This window comes from Diceros bicornis, chromosome 27 (assembly GCF_020826845.1).
Source record: "Diceros bicornis minor isolate mBicDic1 chromosome 27, mDicBic1.mat.cur, whole genome shotgun sequence".
Classification (NCBI taxonomy): Eukaryota; Metazoa; Chordata; class Mammalia; order Perissodactyla; family Rhinocerotidae; genus Diceros; species Diceros bicornis.
The window spans coordinates 22,141,184-22,165,811 of NC_080766.1; the positions used below are offsets into that span (position 1 = coordinate 22,141,184).

The following is a 24,628-nucleotide window of genomic DNA, read 5'->3' on the forward strand; positions in this document are numbered from 1 at the left end:
TTCAGAATTAAACAATTCCGTTATAGACCTGGGCAATGCAAAAGAGGTAATCTAGATAATTCTGTGAATTTATGAAAGTGCTTTTTTGTAAGGTGCATTTTATAACCTGAGTTCTAAAATGAAAGAAAGGTAAAACACATCATTTAGAAATTAATGTTTGGCTGCATAGGAAGGAAAATTTTCTTAAAATTATAAGTTACTTCATTTTGTGAGCTCTCACTCATGTAGAATTACTTCATTTTTATTTCATTTATATTTCATTTGTTTAAACCTAACCAGGAAATGTCCAGCCCCATCTTTTTTTTTAAAATAACTCAGCTACTTTAATTTTTATTGGAGAATAAAAATATGAACATGTCGCAAATTTGTGTGTCATCTTTGTGCAGGGTCCATACTAGTCTTCTCAGTCGTCTCATTCCAGTGATACTATATGTGCTACCAAAGCAAGCATCAAATCTTTTTTTTTTAAATAGAAGGCTATCTGGAGTCAACCTGGAGCCCATGGTTCAAGGGCTATGTGAGAGGGCTATAGACTAAGGGGGCCAGTGAGTCTCATCAAAATAATAATTCTGGGCATTTCCCCATACAGCCGTCAGGTTAGAAAAGAAAACTACCTAATTCATAAAGATGAGTTTTTTGCCATGGAAGGTTTATGTGATAAAACAATATGGTGAGGGAAAATGTTGACTTTTAGGTGGATTTCAGTTGTGTAAATGGATTTAGCTACTTCATATGAGGAAATAGTCCCCTACTTACTAAATTAATATTACTAACTTGATTACTTGAAAATTGAATATATCAACTGAACAAATATATTTTCTGATAATAAATGTTTACTTAATGACGACAGGAAATTTTAGACAAGACTTGAAAATACAAAGGCAATAACAAAACTCTGTTACTTTTTCTATTGTTTTGCTTTTATTAGTATTTTTTTTTTTTGAGGAAGATTAGCCCTGAGCTAACATCTATGCCCATTTTCCTCTACTTTACATGAGACGCCACCACAGTGTATTTTGACAAGAGGTGCATAGGTCAGCGCCCGGGATCCAAAGCTGTGAACCCTGGGCCACCGAAGTGGAGTACACGAAGTTAACCACTATGCCACCGGGCTTTAATCTTTTTTTTTTAAACAATTTTTTCCAAACAAAAATGTTCTACTAGATGAGAAATCTATATTATCACTTTCTGACTTAGTAAAGCCATTATGTATTATTTGTATCAAACCAATAATTTCAAATTGCAGAAAAACTAGAATCCTCATTGCTAATGGGCAAATAATTAGAAAAACAAAATTATACTCGTTCATGTGCCTTTGATTCCATTGCATAGCTAAATAGGAAGCATGAACAACGAAGAGAGAAAAAAGTTTTATAAAGTTTACAAATGATCAGTTGGTAAAATCCAAGTATAAAACAAATACCACAAAAGTCAACTTAATTGCATGAGTATTTCTCATATGACACAGACAGTAATTTTCTCACTCTTCCTAAACGGGCTTTATGTCATGTGGAACTCTTCCAGCTCATTCACATTCATGACCTCACCATTGGTAATAATTCACCTATTATTGCCTAATCAAACACTTATTTTATATTGAAATTATGGCCAGAAACAAATTTAAAGAATAGTATTTGTCTGTGGTTTCTTTTGTTATTTTTCGAAAGAACACTAGATATAAAATAAGTGAAAAAACACTGAAGCTTCTTAAATGAAAGTTATATTCAAAGTTAAACTATTCAAATTCATTAGTGATTCTGTCAGTCATTTATAAAAATCATACATTGTGGTTTGACCTTCATTCTAAATTTCTGACTTAGTTTAACTATGGGAGCAGCGCTTCTGAATGTGAAATTATGCTAATATAAACACTATATTTTTATTAATCATAAAATATATAAAGAAAAGTAAAGGAATTTACTTGTAGATACAATCACATTGCACTTTCATTTTAAAACTAAACTAAATGGTGCTTATTTTGTCAGTTAATTCACTGGGAGGTATTGAGAGTTATGTGGATCAATTAGTTATCCCGAGTTAACTCAAGTAGTCTTACAGAAGGAAAAGGCACCCCATACCCTTCACTGTACAGGGAAAACTTAGCTTAACTGGGCTCTCTGATTAGGAAATCAGTAAAAGTGTATAATAAAACACGAAGACAAGTCTTTTTATTTAACCTCAATTTTGGACACAATAGTGCCCTCTTATATTGCCATAATGTCTGGTTTAACAATGAAATTGGTTTAACTAGGAATTGTTTTCAAGCATAAGTTAGACCTTGGTATTCAAAGGTAAGTCCACAAACAAGAATATTAGTGACAACTGGAAAAATTATTAAAAATGAAAAATTCCATATTAAAACTTATTTAAAATGCCTCTCCACAAAACTGTGGAATTGGATTCTGCATTTTAACAGATCTTCAGGTCATTTGTATGTACATTGAAATCCGAGAAGCACCAGCTTAGGTAACTCTTATTAGGCATACTTTAAAGGAATCCTCTTATCAAGTGTGTAATTGAAAAGATGTGCTTTAAGGCCCTCCCCAATGCTAAGATGATATGAGATTCTCTGAGAAGATAAAGGAAACAAATCTTAACTTTCCACCTAATCGGCCTGTCTCTTGTCCTATCACTTCTCTTATTTGAGGGAAAAAATTGTTTAACTCATTTGTTTTTCTTTAATGATATTTTGTCTAAGGAAATCAAATAAAAAGGTACAAAAGGTATTTTTCATTTTCTGTCATTTCCAAAGTGTACATCAAATCTTGGGGCCAGGCAACAAAAAACACTTAAATAACAGACAGTTTAGCCACATAGACTTTGCCTTTAATGTCAAAACTATAAATCAACCAATTTCTCCAATGTGCAATGAATTTTGAAATTCAATGAAGTTTTGTTAACATTGGCTGACAGTGAACTCTCTCACAGCTCTTCCCGTTTCTCCATTCCCAATGCTACTCCTCTAATTCAAACCATAATCATATGAATTTCCAAAATACTTCCTCACTGATTTCTGAATTTTCACATTTGTTCCCTCTGATCCATTTTCTATTTTGTAGCCATAGTAAGATTTCTGCAATAGAAAACTGATTGTTATTCCTTTGCTTTGTAGAGGAACAGAATTGCCACCCCAAAATGTGTCTCTTTGGCTTGATTATTTTTAGGAGCAAAAGACTCAGGAAGAAACTTTGACCTTCCCTCTTACTTCCTAAAAGAATTTAAGATAGAAGACCTGTTCTAGGAAGGAGCTATCACCATAGATAATTATAGTATAATATGAACTAGGTGTGGTAGACAGGGAGGAACCTAGCAAGGCCCATTTGATCAAAGCCTGTCTGTGCCCCACTGCCACTACAAGGCATTGCAAACACTTGTTTAACAAACATTTGCTTTTCCATCTGCATGTGAATTGCCTTCCTCCCCTTTGAAGTCCCAAACCACTACCCTCAACATTCTCCTTTGTCTTTAGCTGAAGATGGTACTTAAGGTGGTGGCTTCAGCCATTTTGGTGAGTTATTCAGTTTTCTTGGGTTTCTCTCATGTATACATGCTATTAAATTTGTTTGATTTTCTCCTATTATTCTGTCTCATGTCAATTTAATTCTTAGACCAGCCAGAAGAACCTAGAAGTGTAGAGAAATATTTCCTCCTCCCCTACGGCTTAAACCCTTCCAGCATTTTCATATTTAGAGAAAAGCTCAAACTCTTTAATAGCCTGCAATGGATATCCCTAATGATCATATCCTCACTTTACTTTGCCTCCTTTCTTCATCCATCTTCTTGCACACCACACTCCACACTCAAGGCATATTGAATTCTTGTCACTTCCCCAAGTATACCTTCTGAGCTTTAGTTTTGGGTATTTAACACTTTCCTCTCCTTTACATATAACCCATGGTTTCATTTCTTCTCATCCTAAGTGGCACTTCAGCTGGGAAGCCGGCCCATCCTAATTCCCCCAAAATGCGTCACCTATGGATCCCCATTACACCCTGCACTTCTCTACCTTTGCACATATTACATGATATTAAATCACCCAATTACTTATAGAGCTTTTTGAAAACGTTATTTTACCTTCTCATAGCAGATTACCTCTTAGAAATAAAACTGACCTGTTTGTTAAAAAATGGTTTGATTTAAATAGATGACTATAAGAGAAAATATAGAAATCAGATAAACTACACTGATATAAAGTGAATAGAGGGGCCGGCCCCATGGCATAGCGGTTAAGTGTGTGTGCTCCACTGCTGGCGGCCCGGGGTTCACCAGTTAGGACCCCGGGCGTGCACCGACACACTGCTTGTCAGGCCATGCTGTGGCGGCGTCCCATATAAAGTGGAGGAAGATAGGCACAGATGTTAGCCCAGGGCCAGTCTTTCTTAGCAAAAAGAGGAGGTTTGGCATGAATGTTAGCTCAGGGCACATCTTCCTCACAGAAAAAAAAAAAAAGTGAATAGAAACTTGGGGGTTGTCTTAAACACCAAACAAGCGAAAAGACAAAAATGAAAATAGTCTAAGAATCATTGTCTGGAGCTAGGCTTTATGGGGAAATTTGACTTACAGAAAGGTTTGATTTCCAGAGTGTCCAAAGTAATTGATATAAAACAATTCTTGATAAAGAACAAAGTTCTTGCTAAATAATAATTACAATAAGATATTTCATATTCATTTGGAAGTTGTGCGGTACATAAGACTTTTGTTGTTTCCGAACCTGAGTACCTACTGTGTCCACTGATGAGAGCTGTTATTTTACACCTGGACTGGCAAGAGGCTAAGAGGAAACAGCTGTACCAATGACATGTGTGACTTAGCAGAAGAAACTTGGAATCAGAAATGGGAACAAGAATTTAAGGAAGAGGCAACTCATAAAGTATTTGGGAAAAGGTATTGGGTTTTCTAGAGGACGTGTCTTAGGAAACTCAGATGAATTTCATTAAATCTCAAAAGGCAGTATAACCTCAGCTGATACCTGATTTAATCATAGCTCTATCCCCAATAGGTTTGTTTTCAGTTGTAATTTCAGTTGACATTTAATAACTTTCCTGGACTCTGGAAGCTGTACAATAAATACTGTAAAATACATAAATGAGTGAATTCACATTAAAAGGAAATTCAATTTTAAGGGAATGCTTTATTCCCAAACCCTATTATTTTTAAGATTGGTGACATCAAAATTTCCTTCTAGCACAAAAAAAAGTCAACTTTTTTGTCCACGGAAATTGAAAATGTTTATTGTATTTAGAAAGGCACGGATCTAAGCTATTAATAGGTTTGTCTCTGTTCTTGTTCTGATGTCTTGTGTGTCAGAGTTACCTAAAAGGTAGAATGACCACTAGAATTTAAGTTCCCACAAGGAAGGAATTGTGTAGCTTCCTATCCACTACATCCCCTGCACCTAGAAGAATGCTAGGCAAAATATAGTGATTCCATAAAAATAATTAAATGAATCAATGAAAGAATTAACCTTCTTAGTCCAACAAAGTGTAGATTCTTTATTAAAAAAAACCACTAGCAGGAGTGTGAAAAAATTTTGAGAAAACTCCTTGAAAGAGCTGGGAAGCTTTCAGATGGAAGAAAAATAATAACAATACAGGAAAACAGTGGAAAATATTGTTCACTTTCCCTTTCTTTACATAGGTCTATATAACAGCAACTGACTTTGTGGTGTTTGAGAAAGCATAAGGCCCAGAGGAGATACTTAGAATGTGAGTCCTGGCACTGCTTTGGGATAAAATTTTCAGTCAAAAACCAAATACATCCGGAAGCCTAGATTTTTGGAGAACATGCCTAAGCTTGGGGACCCAGAGCAGTTAAAAAAATCCATCAAATGTATGTATTGTTAATGAACGTTTATAAGGTTGTGATTTTCTGTAACTCTCAATTTCTTTATGTAATAAATAGAATTAATCATGTTTTGATTATTTAATTTTAATTAATGCTGAAAGAGTAAGGACGAGAGTGCCAGCTGTCTATATTTTGATAGGTCGGAGCTGGACCAGCTACATAATTTGTGGAGCCTGGTGCAAAATGTAAATGCAGGCCCTTGTTCAAAAATTATTAGGAATTTCAAGCCATCAACAGCAGAGCATTAAACCAAGTATGAGGCCCTTCTACATGCAAGCCTATGACACCAGTCCTGGTTGGGAGTAATGCTAAGTGCACTGTGATGTGCTAAAATGGTGATCTATGCTTTTATGAGTAAATGTTTTTGACACAAAAGCTGCTTACCTAAGAACCTAGTTGCATAATGGTTTATTATCATAATACTTTGTCTTCGCTTTAACTTCCTTTAATACTGAATTCAACTGTATTTTTCCTCTTTGGAAATGGGAAAATTGGAGATACTATTAGATGATAACTTATCCTCTGATTGAGGTTTCCTTGAAGACCAAAATAACGAAGGAAAGATAATTAACATTTATTAACCAATTAGTATGTGTAGATGCTACAGTTACATAGACTCATTAATCCTAAAGTAAAATCTTCATTATCATCATAGATTCATGTGTAATTAATGAAATAATTAAAAAATTAAGTAACTTGTCAAAGGATCACACTATCAGTAGGTAACTAATTAAGATTCAACATCTGTATTTTTTTAATATGAACAAAGAGAAGCTTCTCTGATTCTTCCTCTAACAGATCATTCTAGCCATCTCTTCTTTTTCTATTATCCCCCAAGGAAAGAGAAGTTACTAATGTGATTGATTAGAGCCCAAGTATATTAAAAAACTCAAACTCATATATTTCTCTTGTTTTTCCCTTGTAATATACAGTTGTTGTTGTTATTTTTATTTATGATTTATTTTTTTTTATAATTCTCTCTGTCTCTCTCTCTCGACAGTCTATGAATTCAGGCCCTATGATTTAGATTGTGGTAGGAAACCCCATTTATGCATTAACCCTAAATCTCATTTTACTGACTTTGCATTGGTGTACTGAGTTCTTGTAAAGTGATATTTTGACACCTGTTTCTGTTATTGTATCTTGTGTCCTCCCCTGGAAGAATGGAATGATTGGCAGGGTATACTTTTGTGTTGTAGAGGAGGAAAAATCATTTTCCCTCTACCTTCTAGGTTCTTGGCTGAGATCCCCCTGTAATAAAAGACAGACTAACAGGAGAAAAACAAACAGAAGTTTAATAGCATATATACCTCCTGTACACGTGGGAGAGACCCAGGAAAACTGAGTAACTCTTTGAAATGACCCAGGCCACCCACCACCTTAAATACCATCTCCAGCTAAAGACAAAAGAAAAATGTTGGGAGGGGCATGTATGAGAGGTTACCAGGAAAGCACAGTAAACACTGGTATGGCTGTTTCACAGATTTAAGTCTCTGCTTTCTCCATTGACAAGAGTTTCTAGAGATTTTGTCACCCTCCTCTTCTTGGTACAGAGAGAAAAAGATACTCTTACAAGTGGAGATTTTCCTTGTAAATGTAAATGTCTCTTAAAAGAGGATAACTTCTACTTGGTTTTCAGAGCTTCTTCTATGTGTACTTTTCTTAAAAACAATCAGCCTAAAATAGTCCTTTTGCCAAAGAGATATATTTTAGGGTGGCAAATTCTGCTCCCCTTCAGTCTTTAGTCATAGCATCCAACCTCATCCTTAACTTCCAACATCTTATAGGCACATTAGTCACATCGCTTCTGAAGATGGCATGATTTTTCTTCAAGTTAGGATCTGTAAGTCACTAGTGATGTCTGGCAAGTCACTTAATCTCTCGAAGTCTGTTATCATATCCATAAATTAGGTGATACCAATTTCACAGTTTTGTTTTCAAGAATAAATGAGGTAATGAATGCATAGTGACTAACTACAAAGTCCACTCTACTTGACATGAACAAAAACAATGATAATAATTGGGAAAAGTTCTGTATTAGTCAGGATTCTTCAGAGAAGCAGAACCAACAAGATATGTAAAGGTATACATAACAGGAGATTTATTATGGGAATCGAGTCATGCTGTTAGAAGGCGAAAAGTCCCACAGTTGGCTGGCTGCAAAGCCTGAGTACCTACGTGTGGGGTTGGGGGGTGGGACATTGGTGTAAGTCCAGGAGTCTGAAGGCTTGAGGACCAGACCAGGGAGCTGATGTCTGAGGGCAGGAAAAGATGGATGTCTCAGTTCAAGAAGACAGAGAAGTTTTACTTCCTTTGCCTTTTCATTCTATTAGGGCACTCGATGGCTTGGGTGAAGCCCTTCCACTTTGGTAAGGGAGAATCTCTCTACTCAGTCTACAAAACCAAATGCTAATCTCTTCCAGAAACACCTTCCCACACACACTCAGAAATAATGTTTTACCAGCTATCTGGGCATTCCTTAGCCAGTGAAGTTGATGCATATAATTAACCATCACAAGTTCAAATGCACATTTTTGGAAAAAAAAATAATTAAATATATATATATATATATTTGAAAAAACTAATTAGGAAAACTATTTGCAAATTGTATAGTGTAAAATTATTAAAATTAGCTTTGAGAACCCTGATAAAAAGGGAATAAGAGAGGCATGCCTCATTTCAGAGTTTGAATTATCTGATTAGAGTAGTCAATTACATTAGGAAAGCTAAGCCTTTTCAACTAGCAATGATTTCCGAAAGAATTTTATCAACTTGACATTCATAAAAGCTATTTTTGGTAATATATGACAAGATTTGGCAAATATTTTGGTTTCATGTGTCTCTCGTAAAGCTCAAAATGTGACATTAACCATCACTCAATGAGTTTGTTTCTATGGAGACTAACATCAGTAATGCATACATATTCCTTTCTAATAAACTACCTTAGTAGAGGGCTGGAACTTCCAAGGCTTAAGGAAATAGAGTTTATTTAAGATCTTAAATGTGTCAGGCAAGCATTAAAAAATACAAGATCACAACTAATTCATGGCTAAATTTTTTACAAGAGCTTGATATGTCAATATTCTATCTTGGTGACAAGGATAACTCATGTTTTATAGAAGATGTATGTAGGTAGTATTATTGACACAAAGTTCTGAAATTTTAGGACTTTGACTTGAATTCTCCTTTAGACAGATGGCTTGTTCATTTTTACAGGGACATAGGACACAGGAGTGCATGTGGTTAGACAACATATATTAGTTTTAATTTTAGTTAAGTACATAGACATGTGCAGTTTGAGATCCAAAGTTCAGCCCCATAAAGCTTAGCACAGACCATCTGGAGTTAAAAATATTTAAGAACAGGTGCTATAAATTGGTCATTATGTTCATACAAGAGCAAGACGGTAGTAGAAAATCTGCTTTCAAGTAGGAGTACTTCATGATGGATATTTCAGAATAAATTATCTGCAAAATGTAGTCTTCAATGTCTAAAATGAGTTTGTCAGGTAAGATGATTTAAGAGCATCACTTACATTTTGGCAAATGTCAAATTAATTTCTCATTTTCATGTATTTGTTGCTTGATTGATCTTTTTACAATAAGTATTTAACAGGAGATTTTTCTTAATGTCTCTTTCTTTATAAAATAAAAATATCTTTATCAGAGAATAATGCATGTTTCTTCTCACTTACTATTGGGGTAGATCCATATCTAACAATCTTTTTAAACAAGCATCTTTACTTCATATACATATTTTTCCTTTCTTCTTCAAGGAATAAATATAATATTTCTTTCTTTGGGAATGTCTTTTCATCTTAATGTATGGAGGGATGTTTCATTGGCAGGATTGTTTTATTTTCCCCACAATATCATTGTCCACACTGTGTGAAAAAAGCGAGTCCACAGTATATGTACTTGCAACTCATAGTCAATGAATGCAGAGCTCAAAAAAAGAAACTTCTGGAGTTTTTTCTTTAATCCTGGAATATAATTGTCCTGAAATTCTGCTAAATGTCTGTTGTGCCCAAAGTTTGATTAGCAGATTTACTCAATTTTCTTTCTTTCTAAGTAAAAATTGGGGTTTGCTACTTGGAATCAAACCTTTCACGCTAATCTCCCATTAAGAAGGTTGTTGTGCACCCACTCTATGGAAACAACCATACGAAGAGCTAGTGTTGGAGTTTATAAAGAAAAATAAAACTTAATCCTTGTCCACGAAGAATTTGAAGTCAGGTGTAGAAAGGAGAAAGCAAGCCTCAAATTAAAAAGTAAATCTGAAAACACTTGCAACTGAGGAATACACAAATTGTCACTGAAACACAGAGGTTTCTGTAAAGATGGGTTTCCTGAGCCAGAAAATTACGTGCCATTCTTTTTCCTTTCCTCCACTTTCCAAATCCAATCTATTACCCCATTTTGTCCATTCTGTCTAAGTCTTGAGCCCTTTGGACTTTATTTCACTGTCTTACCTTCGTTAAGGATGTGGATTGTGTAGTATTTAAGAGCATGGGCCAGAAGTCAGATTGCCAGAGCTCACATCACACTTCTATCACTTAACAAGTATTGAAAGTCGTTTAAACTCTCTGTATTTGGGTTTTCTCATTAGTAAAATATGGCTAAAAAGAACATGTACTCAAAAACTTGTCTAAAGGAGATGCAGCGTTGAAGCATCCACCAAAATAACGGGCCTACACTAAGACGTCAATCAGTGTTAATTCTTTTGTATTCTTGCTGCAGCTCTTCATTCATTGTTTCATACTTTCAGATTTCATTCCTCTTTATCCTTCACCCGTCAATCGGACTCGTTTTGACAAAATGTAAATATGACCATTCCATTTATCTAGTTACAGCTCTTTAGGAACTCCCATTTGCTTTCAAGATGAAATCCTAATATTTTTTGAGAGTGTGCTAGGCCTTTCATCCTGAGGACATTGTTTATTTCTCCAGGTTCATAGCTATCCTCATGTACCATCATCCAGACATTGCCCCTTCTCTCTTCCTTTCAAATCCACTCTTGATGCTCCAGATTCTGGGCAGAATGAAGTACTTACATTCAATTATTTAAATTGGCAATGCTCTGTTTCTCTCTCTCCTGAGCCTTGAACTTGATGAATTCACATTGCTCTCTCCATTCTCCCTCCACTCAATGCCGCCCCTTCACCTGGCAAATAGTGTTATCTCTTCCAGTAGGCTATCCCAATTGTACCCATCAACTGTGCTGTTTTCTTCTCTGTGTGTCCCTCCTGTGTGAAGCCTGGACCATGCCAAATCATAGCATATAACCTCAGTGTACTGGGATTTCCAGTTTCCTTGTCTGATGCCTCAATTCATCATATGTTTCTAATTTAATTTAATTTAATTTTCATATTGGTTTATAACACGTAAATTTCAGGTGTACATCATTATATTTCGACGTCTGTATAGATTACATCATGTTCGCCACCCAAGTCTAGTTGCCATCTGTCACCATCACCATATGTTATTTAAAATCAAAGCCTGAGTCATTTCATTATTATATGTGAGGCATAATATATATATTATTAATATTAGTTTAGTTTACATTTAGTGTGAAGAGGTGATGTTTTCCTTGAGTCCTGAAAAAAATGCTTTTGTTTAAAACAAAAACAAACAAACAAACAAATAGAAAACTCAGGAGAATAGATCAGTTAGAAGTTTAAGCCTGTGTAAATACATGAATTGCAAAAAAAAAAAAACATTACAGATTCAGAAATCACGATATATAGGCATATATTACTATTCTTTTATGTTCTTATTTTGAAAAATAAAGCCCTACTATTGAAATTTGGCAATATATATATTAAAATTATATGACTCTGTGTGGAGGGGGAACATGGCATATTGGGAAAGTTAAGTCTACACTGTAAATATGGCAGGCTGGGTTGGAATTCTTGACATAAAACAGACTGTCTGGGTAACCTTGAGCTACTTTGTTTATTTGATTACTGGTTTCCTCAGTTGCACTTTGGGGAAGTGGCTTTTTAAAATCCCTTGTAGCTCTCAAAATCCTAAAATTACAGTCCATTATGGGCTGAACTGTGTCTCCCTAAAATTTATATATTGAAGCCCTAGTCCCCAATACATGGGAATGTGACTGTATTAGGAGATAATCTTTAAAGACGTGATTAAGTTAAAATGAGGTGTGTAAGATGGGCCTTAATATAATTTGATCCGGGGCAGCCCCATGGCCTAGCGGTTAAGTGCACGCACTCCGCTACTGGGTTCGGATCCTGGGTGCGCAGCAATGCACCGCTTGTCCGGCCATGCTGAGACCGTGTCCCACATACAGCAACTAGAAGGATGTGCAACTATGACATACAATTACCTACTGGGGCTTTGGGGAAAAAAATGGAGGAGGATTGGCAATAGATGTTAGCTCAGAGCTGGTCTTCCTCAGCAAAAAGAAGAGGATTGGCATGGATGTTAGCTCAGGGCTGATCTTCCTCACACACACAAAAAAATATATACATATACATAATCTGATCGGTGTCCTTCAGTGAAAAGGAAATTTGGACACACAAAGAGATACCAGAGGCTTGTGAACACAAAGAAAATACGTGAGAGGACACAGCAAGAAGGTGAGCCAAGAAGAGGGGCCTCAGAAGAAACCAAACCTGCTGACACCTTGATCTTGGACTTGTAGCCTCTAGAACTGTGAGAAAAATAAATTTCTGTTGTTTAAGCCACCCAGTCTGTCGTATTTTGTTTTGGCAGCTGTAGCAGGCTAATATGCTGGATAAAGTAATCTATGTCAAGAGTCACGGTAGGCAGAATAATGGCCTCCCATAGATGTTGTCGGGGGAAGAGGGAGAATCTCCCTCTGCCCTTTCCCTTAAGGTTCTTCTGGCTGGCCAAATAATCAACAAGACAGGTTAGCAGGAGAAAATAATACCAAGTTTAATAACATGTATACATGGGAGAAAGCAGGGACACTGCGTTTCTCAACACAATAGCAGAAATTCTCGTCTTAAATATCATTTTCAGCCAATGACAAAGGAGGATTTTGGGGGTGGGGGAGTCAGTTACAGGAGATTACCACTAAAGCACAGTAAACAAGAGTAAGGTTTATTATACAGCCCCAAGGCCTCATCTTCCACATTGATAAGTTACTAGAAATGAGCTCACCCCCCCTTTTTCTCAATACAGAGAGGGAGATACCTTTACAAATGGAGATTTCCCTTATAAATGTAAATGTCTGTCTGGCAACTCCTTGCAGGGCCATCTAAAGAATGTGGCCAGAGACAGGACTCCCGATAAGATGGGCTTGTTGGTGCCTTTTCTATTGTAACCTCTATCCTAAATTATCTTTTATAGCAGTCATGATAATAACCCCTTCCTAAAACAGATTTTTTTTGGTTTTAAATTCTTTAGGCAGTTTGGGAGGGGAAACTCAAATATTTTTCCTGAGCTCTCTGAGTCCTTATTGTCTTCAGCTCGAAATAATCCGCATACCAGAGTGGTGCTTCCTGGGGCAGCTTGCCCTGAGCACCATCAGTTCCCTCCTCTGAAACTTCCCTAGAAGTTTCACATATTAAAAGCTGAGCTGGTGACTGTGGAGAGAGAAATCGTGTTAGTACCCGGGTGATAAGAAGTCTGCAAAGAGAGAAAAGAACATAGATTAGAATGAGGATGAACAAGCAGAAAAGAACAAATCGGAGCACATTTCCCCACACTCTATTAAACCAGTCCCCCAATCCTGGAAACAAGTCAGTCCAATAAAATGTGTGAGCTTCGTTTATCTGATGAACAATGTCAATCTTCTCTTTTAATAGATTTAAGTTAGATATTACTTGACCTGTTTGATTCACATAAAAACAACATTTTTCTCCAATGATTGCGCATGCTCCTCCTTGCTGGGCAGTGAGTACGTTCAGAGCACGCCGATTTTGGAGCACCACAGATGCTAGGCTGTTAATCTCTGACTGGAGTATGTTTAAGGTTTGCATGGTGGTGTTGAACTCTTGTTCCATTACCATAGAGAGATTTAATATTGCTTTCTCCAACTCATAATCTCCAAAGCCGGGGAATAGGACTCTCAAGGCTGAAAAGAACTTGGAGTTGTGATACACAAGTGGATTTTCCACGATTTCTCGACTGGCACGTTTATGTGGCACAATCTTATGAACAAACGAACCCAAGTTTGTAATTTGGCTAGCATTTAAGGTGGAGTGTTTGGTGACAGAAGGAGCCAGGTATCCAAGTCCGCATCGTCCTGACCAATTAGGTGGGAATCCTTTATACACTTTGTTGCCGCATAAAATGAAAAGACCAGTGTAGTTTAAAGACAAGGTTAGAATTGAGTCTGTAGTTCCCAGGATCTGGACTATTTCATGATCTGTGCCACTTGCACTGTTACTACCTAAACATCTCCATTTCCCATGAACTCCAGTCAGTCTGCGAGAACAGAACAGATTGCGGAATAGCTGGTACAGGAGGCCTGCAGTCTGATTCTGACAGCTATAAAGCCTGGTCTTGTCACCTGACCAGGTGAGTCCAGATTTTTGATCCACCCATATATAGTCTGTGGCATTGGGCAGCTTAACCATGCGGATAGCTGCTATACCCCAAGTTGCACACGGGTGGCTCGTAAGCCATCCAGAGCACTTGGTGATTTGGCAAATGTTTGTGCCAGAGGGAGTAGTGATAGAGTCACTTACAATTCCCTTGAGAGTTCTGAAGATGCCACCTGCGGAATCAAACCACAGAGTTTGACGGCAATATTGTCTCGGTATATCACCCAGGAAAGGTCCAGTGCCATGTTTACTTTCAATGCAGAGGGAAAAACTTTCACTTATTGTTTGTGCTTGGGCAAGGGACAGTCCTTGACCTTCTAAGTAATCTTTCTGGGGCCCAAGTGACTCACCAGGAGAAGAAGCAGAGTGAAGTTTCCCTTCTTGCGGATACCATACTCTGTTACTCGTCCATTTTCCGTACTTAGTCCACCAGGTGTTCATATCAGCAGGAACAAAGACTAGTTCAGGTTCTTTTGCACTATCTAGCTGTTGACATAACCAACAGTCAGATTGATTAGTTAGCGTGGCTAGGGCTTGGTAAACTGGCATAAGGGGGTGTTTGGTCTGTGCCCGACCTGTTGAAAAGGAGAGGGTTAGTAAAAGCAAGACACAGATCGGAAAAGAGCCCATAGCGGAGACTTAGAGAGGGGAAGAGGGACAGATAGAGACCAGCACTCTCCAGTCAGCTTTCTAATAAATGATTAAAAAAAATATATATATATATCCACTAATAGTTTGTGTGTGTGAGTGTGTATATATATAGGGAGTTTTGAAGCAAGGGGGAGGAAATGGGTCAAAGTAGGTTTTCTTGATCCGTGATCTTGGGAAAAGCTGTCTACTTCGTGATGTCGGCTGCTTCTGGGGCCTGGGTTTTGGCCCTGGAAATCCTTAGTTTAAGGTCTCCTGTGGGGATTATCTCCCAGTTGTCTTGAGAGCGATGTTCTGGGTCTATTTTGGCGTGGCTCGCATGGATCCAGGAAGATTTTTCCTTTATTTTGATGGCAGTGCAGGTCGTCAGTAAGACTTCATAAGGTCCTTCCCAGCGAGGTGACAGTGCGTGTTTTCTTCTAAAGACCTTGATGTACACCCGGTCTCCTGGTCGAAAGGGATGGCAAGGCTTGTCAGAAGGTGGTGGCCATGCCTCTTTTACCTGTTGACGATATGCTTCAAGTATACTAGTTAATTTTTGTATATAACAAGTCATAGCATCAAATTGTTCACTTAAGTTCCCATAATATTCATTTAATCCAGGAATTGAAGGTTTAGAGACGCCAGTAGACATCGGACGTCCAAAAACTATTTCAAAAGGAGTCAGTCCATGCCTTCTATTTGGAGTATTTTGAATCTTCATAAGGGCCAAGGGCAGAGCTTCTGGCCATTTAAGTCCAGTTTCTTGACAGATTTTTCCTAGAGTTCTTTTTATATCTAGATTTTTACGTTCTACTTGCCCTGATGACTGAGGGTGATATGGGGTATGAAATTTTAATGAATACCCCAGAGTTTTTGCAAGCAAGTGGTTTATCTCTGCTGTAAAATGAGTTCCTTGGTCTGATTCAATCCATAAAGGAATGCCAAAACGAGGAATAACTTCAGTTATTAATTTTTTTACCACTGTTGTGGCATCTGCATGTCTGGTCGGATAGCATTCAGTCCATCCACTAAACATGCAGACAATAACCAAACAGTGAAAGTAACCTAAAGCTGAAGGCAAGTCTATAAAATCCATTTGGAGTGCCACAAAAGGCAGCGTGGGCCTGGGAGGACTTCCTGGATCACACTGATTTCTCCCAGAGACTTGGTAAGATTTGCAAGTTGTGCACTGGGAGGGGATTTGGTCAGAAATTTTATGGATGCCAGGGCAAAACCAATTGTCTTTCAGTTCCTTAACTATCCCCCGTTTGCACATATGTCCCACTTGGTGGGAGATAAGTGCAAGCCAAAAAGTCAAAAGAAAAGGAGCTATTGGAAGTCCATTTGGTCTAATGTATAATCTATCTGATAATTGTTTGGCACCCTTTTGTATCTAATTGTCTTTTTCAGATTGTGGGGCATTTGCCTGATAGTTAATAACATCAGTCAGGGATAAAGGCAGGTTTAAGAATTGGGTGGAAAACGGATAAGGGGGTCCATAGTGAGCTGCATATTTAGCAGCTCTGTCAGCCCTGTCATTCCCTAAAGATATGACATCAGTCTCCTTAGTATGGGCTGAACAATGAACAATGGCAATTTTTGAAGGAAGGTGAATAGCTTGTAATAAGGCTGCAGTTAAGTGTCTATTAGCAATAGGAGTTCTTGTAGAAGTTAAGAATCCACGGGATTTTTAAATTGTGTCAACAGCATGGCAGACTCCAGAAGCATATTTGTGTAAACGAAAGAAAAACAAGATTAATGGTTAGAGCAAATTGTAAACCAGTTTTTGAGTTCAGAGGACAGCCAGTGAAGAAGAATTTTAGATGTCAGCGTCAAAGTATCTTTTGCAGTTTAAAATGTCTCTGATGGTGTCGTCAGGTCATCTCTTAAGTTTATATCAAGTTCATCAGCTTCAGTTTGTAAGGCTTCAGGAAAAAGGGCAGGTTCAGTTTTTAGTGATTTTAAATGAAAATGATGGAAAAAATCAAAAGCGTTAGTTTGGACATCTGTAGCCAGATATTTTACGAGACTAGAAGAAATCAGGATCCAGTCCAGTCAACAGATATAAAACAAAAACCTCAAAAGACAACAAAACTAGGATCTAATATCCGCAAATTTATACTGAAATAGTTTTTACTGAAATATAATTTTTTTCTCTAAAATCACCCTCATTTTTATTAAGATAGCAAAATTAAAACTAGTTTGCAAAATAAGTCTAGTTCCAATAGAGTTGGCTCAATTATTTACATAAGTACAGCAAGAATAGCAGTTGATCACATAGGCTCTTTTAAATCTGCTTTGCTGGAACTTTTTATAAGGAATCTCAGATTGAACTTTAAAGGTCTCTTGAGGCCAGGAAAGCCAAGCCAAGGATTTTATCATCAGACGTTGCCTGCAATACCTACAGATTTGGGTGAATTCTTCTATTCTGAGGTTTCCCCCAAATATTTCAAGGTTCTTTGTACCTGCCAGATAAGTGACATTTTTTATTTATCCTGGTAAGTGCTGCTTGGAACATAAGGTACCAGGCCAATATTTCTACGTGGCTTTATTCTATAAAGTCTAATCTTCATTCCTCAAAAGCTGTATGGTTATATTGTAAATATGATGTTCCAGTCACAACCTTGGTAATAGAACCAGTGTTTCCAATTGTGTCCTGTTACAAGGAGAACAGATTCTTATTGAACTTATGCAAATAACTATATTGCCATGAAAACAACAATATTCACTTATTAAGAGTTTCTAAATTCGAGGGATCAGGTAGAGAGAAAAAGATAAATATTTCAATTTTATTTATAAAAGTATCATTTACCAAATTGCTATAAGTCATAGCTAGCTCAGGAGAAAAGAGAAAAAGTTTTTCTTAAATCTGAAAAAACAAAACATTAAAAATTTAGCAATACTTCAAATGAAAAATCATAAAAATTATAATCATCCTTATCAGTTGGTTCAATCTTGTGTAATCTATTTTTGATCCCAGTCTTTTTGTTAGCAGCTTTATGAAGTTATCAGTCTCTCCATCAGATTTCTATAAGTTTTTACCCAGTTCAGTTTTATGATCAGAAAGTTTGTCAGAAACCTGTACAGTTCCAGTGTAAATGTCAGAGTCTTTTCTATGAATTTTTTTGAAGTCGAAACATTTTGCAAAAGCATTAGAGCAAAGAAATAAGTCTGTAAACAACAAGACCTCAAAATGGCAATTGACAAGGAAATTTGGTTAATTTTGTGACATACAACACTTTAAAATAATAATAACCAGAATTATGACTGATAACCAGGACAGATCAGAATTTCAGTAATGTTATACAATTTTAAAACACCTATGTCAATAACATTTGCCCACATAATAGCACCTAAGCAGGCTTATCATCACTGTTCTGACAATGCTTTCCATGTAATTGAACATATTGAATAAGCCTAATAAGTTTAGTATCTTTCCCCTTATAGGAAGAGAGCAAATTTCTTTGAGAAGTTCCAGGGCCCTTTGAAAATTCTCAAAGAAAAAAGTAAAAAAAAGACTTTATTTAAGATATGAATTTTGGTGGAGCTTGTCAAAAATATAAACAATCAAAGCAAACAGAGCATTAACAGTCCAAAAGCCTTAATAGAGAGACCTCAGTCTTTTGAACGTAGGAAATTATTTTAACAGTTTTTTTTTTTTTCTGTCTTTTAGGTAGACTTACTCAAAGGTAAAGAAAAATCTTTTGTAACCTCTTTATCAAGTTTAAGCAAATTATCCTTTTAAGAGACAGAAGACCAAATTTTAATTTTGCACCAGCTTATTTCTGCTATTAAAACTCATTTACTTAATTAAATTCATTTCAATCTTAGCCAATTTGACCATGCATAAAACTCCTTTTCCAGAATTCTTCTTCCACAAACCTTCTATAACTTTCCTTTTACATTCAGAATTTGTCCCATGTCTTTCTTTTCCCTCCTAGTACATGAGGACAAATTTATCTTTTTTAACCAAACAAAATATTTCCATTCTTTGTACTTTTATACATCTTACTTTCCTTGTACACAGACATATTTTTTTAATTTTTAGTAGCTTCAATCACATATATTAATTAGAAATTTTAACCCTTAGAAACCTTAATTTCTAAGTAAAAACTAAGTAAACAATTATAAACTTTCTTTTACATTAGTATCTTGTGGCTTGGAAAATTTATAAACACTTTATAACTTCTAGAAATATGTTACTTTATAGTACAATCTTTTAATAAAACACATGTTTACCAATAGACCCAAAACACCTTTTAGTTTTCCTGTGATGAAAAGCCAAAAGTAGATAAACGTAAGTTTAGCAATCAATGTCTAATATTTTATCTTATTTGGAAATGATGATACTCAGAGAATTTTTATCATAAAACTTAGCAAAACTCTCAAGTTTTAAGTCACCAAAAAGAGTTTGGAAGCTGTAACCACCATAACACATAATTATTGTTTAAAGTTCATCCAACATTCATCTTTTTCACAACTATTTAGTTACTTATTCCCAATAACTATTTAGATTGCCTATAAGACTTCATAAGACTTCAGATAAAATTAGCCATCATTTAAACTACTAATTTTGTTAACCAGTTCTGTAATAGAAATAACATCAGTTTTTTTTTTTTTACAAAATTTCATGTAAATTTCGTCACCTCTTATACCTTTAAACATAATTATCATTAAGATTTTTATCAATAGGTCTTGATCTTCTAATTTTGGACAAGAGAAGCATTCCCAGTCAGACATTTTAAAACATACTCAGGCAAAGTTGATGTAACCTCTTTGTATAAAATTAGCTCAAACATTTCAACCTTTATAATCTTATCAACACTTACACTTTTACATGTTCTCAATTCAATTGTAACCTGAGTCAAGGTCTTAAGACTAGTCAAATTTTTCCCTTCCTTTTTCTGGCCTTAATTCTTAGGTACCAATTAAGCAATTATGTGAGAGCTCTCAAAAAATTTTTTTTCCCAATTTAGAAGTTTTTCCAATTCAAAGGATCCGTCGTCTGGCCATTGACGAGTAGGATCTTTACTTGTATATTTATTCCAATAGTGACTCGAACCAATAAGCCTTTTTAAGGAAAGACCCGGAGGTAACTTTCCACGCTTAGAATAAATTTACCATGGACGCAAAGAGGCATCCCTGGTGAGGGCACAGATGATGTAGCCCCCATGATCCACAAAATTCACTCCAAAAGATATTCAGAGACAGTAAAGACCTTCGTTGCACAGGCGGTAAGGATGTCTCCGGTCTCCCACAATAGTGTGGGACGCCTCCATTCACAGACCCGCTAATCTGTGACACCGGGCGGGCGATACTGGAATGGGATTTTTCCAGCACTAACAAGCAACGAAGGTAAAGACGACAAAAGCCCTTATGGATTGGGCCCTTTATGACAAACTCCCCTGAGAACTTGGCACAGCCGGACAAAGAGACAGTTCGGAACCCCAGTCTACTCGACTGGCCACCAAGGTGCACCCCGGTAAATGCACCTTCCGTATGGTGGAGACCAAGGAGAATATTCTCACTGGTCACAAAGCCAAGTTTTCTCAGGACACAGAACAAGACAGAAGGAAAAACCTCATCCGGTTTTTTTTTTTTTCTGTGCACAATGACAGCTTTAGCCACGCCTTAGGTCTCTTGGAGCCAGAATAATACCTAGAGGGGGAGGTGCCGCGGGGTTGGGGACTGTGTGCTTTTACAGAGTACCTCGTCGTTGCACGGACATTTTCTTGCAGTTGGCGGGGGACCTGTGTCATCTACCCCGTTCCGTGATCCAACTTATCCTGACACGGGAGTCTTCTGAAAGTGGCGAGCGCCCTAATGGCTCTTAACTGCTCGACCCGCGCCCACTTAAATTTGCGGCCTTTTTGGCTTCCAAGATGCCCTTGGCAATGACCTTCACTTCATGTGCATAATAACCCACAGCAAAGTTTGTAGACGCCGGTCTGGTGAGACCCGCAAACTCACCAGTCTGTGGGGCCGGCCCGGACAGCAGGCTTGTAAGGCCTATGCCTGCGTCCTACCCTATGGTATTTCCTTCTTATGACAAAAGACACAGACAAAAGAGAAAAACAGAGACTATCTCTGGGAGGAAAAGGGATCAAGATCAAAAACCAAGAGTACTCTACCAAATTTAAACCAAGAGTCACTAAAAGCCCAAGAAACTAGTTTCCCAAATATTTTCTCCTGCCAATCTAAATTTAGAAAGAGAAAAAATTCTCACCACTTCCTTCCGCCGGACCCCGCAGATAGAGATTCCGGGAGGCTGACGTGGTAAGAAGTCTTACCTTTTGCCGGCTTTCGTCAGGCGTTCCCGTATCTCATCATCTGCAGTAGTCCAGGGAGAAGGCAGGTCTTCCAGCCAGAGAAGGCAACTTACCAGCCAGTGCTTCTCCTGGCTGGCTCGCCAAAACTGTCGGGGGAAGAGGGAGAATCTCCCTCTGCCCTTTCCCTTAAGGTTCTTCTGGCTGGCCAAATAATCAACAAGACAGGTTAGCAGGAGAAAATAATACCAAGTTTAATAACATGTATACATGGGAGAAAGCAGGGACACTGCGTTTCTCAACACAATAGCAGAAATTCTCGTCTTAAATATCATTTTCAGCCAATGACAAAGGAGGATTTTGGGGGTGGGGGAGTCAGTTACAGGAGATTACCACTAAAGCACAGTAAACAAGAGTAAGGTTTATTATACAGCCCCAAGGCCTCATCTTCCACATTGATAAGTTACTAGAAATGAGCTCACCCCCCCTTTTTCTCAATACAGAGAGGGAGATACCTTTACAAATGGAGATTTCCCTTATAAATGTAAATGTCTGTCTGGCAACTCCTTGCAGGGCCATCTAAAGAATGTGGCCAGAGACAGGACTCCCGATAAGATGGGCTTGTTGGTGCCTTTTCTATTGTAACCTCTATCCTAAATTATCTTTTATAGCAGTCATGATAATAACCCCTTCCTAAAACAGATTTTTTTTGGTTTTAAATTCTTTAGGCAGTTTGGGAGGGGAAACTCAAATATTTTTCCTGAGCTCTCTGAGTCCTTATTGTCTTCAGCTCGAAATAATCCGCATACCAGAGTGGTGCTTCCTGGGGCAGCTTGCCCTGAGCACCATCAATGTCCATGCTGTAATCACCGGAACCTGGGAATACGTTGCCTTACACGGTAAAAGAGACTTAGCAGGTGTGATTAAGAGGAGGGACCTTGAGATCCTGGTTGACCCAATTTAACTTCATGAATCTTTAAAAGTAGAGGACCTTTCTGGCTTTGCCAGAGAGATGAGAGGAAAGAAGGAGAGAGACTCAATTTGTCATTACTGGCTTTGAAGATGGAGAAAGGGACCCAGGAGCCAAGGAATGCAGGCAGCCTCTAGAAGCTGGGAACAGTCCTCTGCTGACGCCCAGCAAGGGAAAGCTGACCTCAGACCTACAACCACAAGAAACTGAATTTTGTCAACAATCCAAATAAGGAGAAAATGAATTCTCCCCTGGAACCTCCAGAAAGGAACACAGCCCTGTCCACACCTTGATTTTAGCCCAGTGAGACGTGTCAGACTTCTGACCAAAAAACTATATGATAATAAATTTATATTCTCTTAAGCTACTCTTTGTGGTAAATTTGCTCCAGCAGCAATAGAAAACAAAGAAAATGTTCTATATTTCATTCCAAATCTTCAGAACAGGAATTCAGTACATTTATTGCATGGGCGTGTCCTGAAAGCTATGGGCTTCCTTTAATTTTTCCTTTTTCAAGTATAAACTTCAACTGGCATCTTTTAGAAACTACTCCATGTGCTTGCCACACATCCTTTCATCCATGGGTAGGCTATAATTCACCATTATCTTGTTGACGAGGCTATGATTCGTTTCACACATCATTGTTCATTAAAATAACATGTACCTGTGCCTTCGTGCCATCCCACTTCAAAGTTTAACTGCTAACAAATTTATGGTCAATTAATTTTAGTGGACGAAGAGCAGTTGAAAACTATCCATGTTTTTCACCTTCATAATTCTTTTATGAAATTTAGCAACTATAAACCAAATACAATACAATGTTTTAAAAGCACTATTTTCTAAACTTTACTTATAACAGTATTTAGTTTTATGTACAAATGGAAAGACCTTTTTAAAGACTCGAATTATTTGCCTTTAAACTGACTTATTTCAAAACTATAATTACTTCATTCTTTTTAATTTAGTATTTAATTTTAAATAGAAAGTGCCTATATTACATGTTGACCTAATTTCCCCCTACTTTCAATAATTTTCCAAACATGTTTTCTATGATTAGGAGAAAAAATTTCCTAAAAGTCATGTAAAAAATGGTGTTACCTATAAAAATCTCTGTGCTGCTTATCTACTATTATCCAGAAATATTGGTCATAATTTATTTCATAAAAGAAGAGATCATATTTATATGATTTGATCATGGTTTGCTGACGTTCTTTCTATTTAAAAGTTAAAGCAGAACAAGAGCAATATGGATCCATAAGACGTGGAGCCACTGTGCACGAGGCATAGGTTTCAATCCTGTGAAATTTTGCACTTGAAATGCAATGCTCACTAACACTGTTTAACCGTGTTCTCCAGGGGAATTTTAACTACCTTGACAGCTGGTGGGTGACAAATATAGCTAAAAATAGACCAAAATGATTTCCTGTTTGCTAAGAGGTCAATTACATTGTCTAAACCAGATAATTCAACAAGAAGAAATTATTCTAAATGTATGTCTCACAAATATACAGGAATTGCTTGAAAGTAGAAAAGAATCAAAGAAATGAGATCATAGGTACAAAGGATTTTAAATTACGTGGGTTTATGAAGGAGCATACAGCCATGTATTACATTTCAAGGAAATGCCTTTGAGGGAATAAAAAAAATAGGTAAAAGGACACGAGGGAGGAAATATTCACTACAGTTTGAATAAAAGGTGAGATATTATAAGATATCAGCACATCAAACAGAGTAGGAAGAATTTTCACTTTAAAGAAAAAACATAAAGTTGAAGACCATACTTGAAATGAAGAGGAGAAATTTGCAACTAAAAGGAAAAGTGTTTCAGAATGAACTATTAAATCCTAGCAGGTGTCCATCTGTCCTCAAGAAGTTTCCACTTATGAAGTACACAAAAGTTTTTGAAGAAAAAAAGAGATTTTTACTTGGAACTTCCCCCTGCTCCTAATCCCTTAAAATACAAAATATCTAATATTTTGTATTGATAGCAGCCTTTCACTTGTAGGCTGCTATCTTGATTTTTCTGTTTTCCTCTTTTTGGAGAGAAACATAATGTTGATCTTTAGCTATCTCAATAACTTTTTAGATATAAAATATTCCCTAAAAATCCATAAATGTACAAGATGTAATGTGTTTATGGACAAGTACATATCAGATCATACTAAACCAACAATAGAATGATAGACATACATACGTGTATATATGTGCGTGTGTATATTGTGGTGCTAGACAGGACAAATCCTGCAATGACCATCTCTTTTACATGATGGTAATTATAGTCACGTGCTGCATAACAACATTTCAGTTAATGATGGGCCACATGTATGACAGTGGTCCCATAAGATTAGTACCATATAGGCTAGGTGTGTAGTAGGCTATACCATC

General features: G+C 37.0%; 1 non-coding gene across 1 annotated transcript; it reads right to left on the reverse strand.

Moving 5' to 3' along the window:
- Positions 1-341: 341 nt before the first annotated feature.
- On the reverse strand, positions 342-447 carry LOC131393047 (U6 spliceosomal RNA). The gene has a single exon (XR_009215837.1). It is a non-coding gene; the product is annotated as a U6 spliceosomal RNA (small nuclear RNA).
- Between the last annotated feature and the right edge of the window lie 24,181 nt (positions 448-24,628).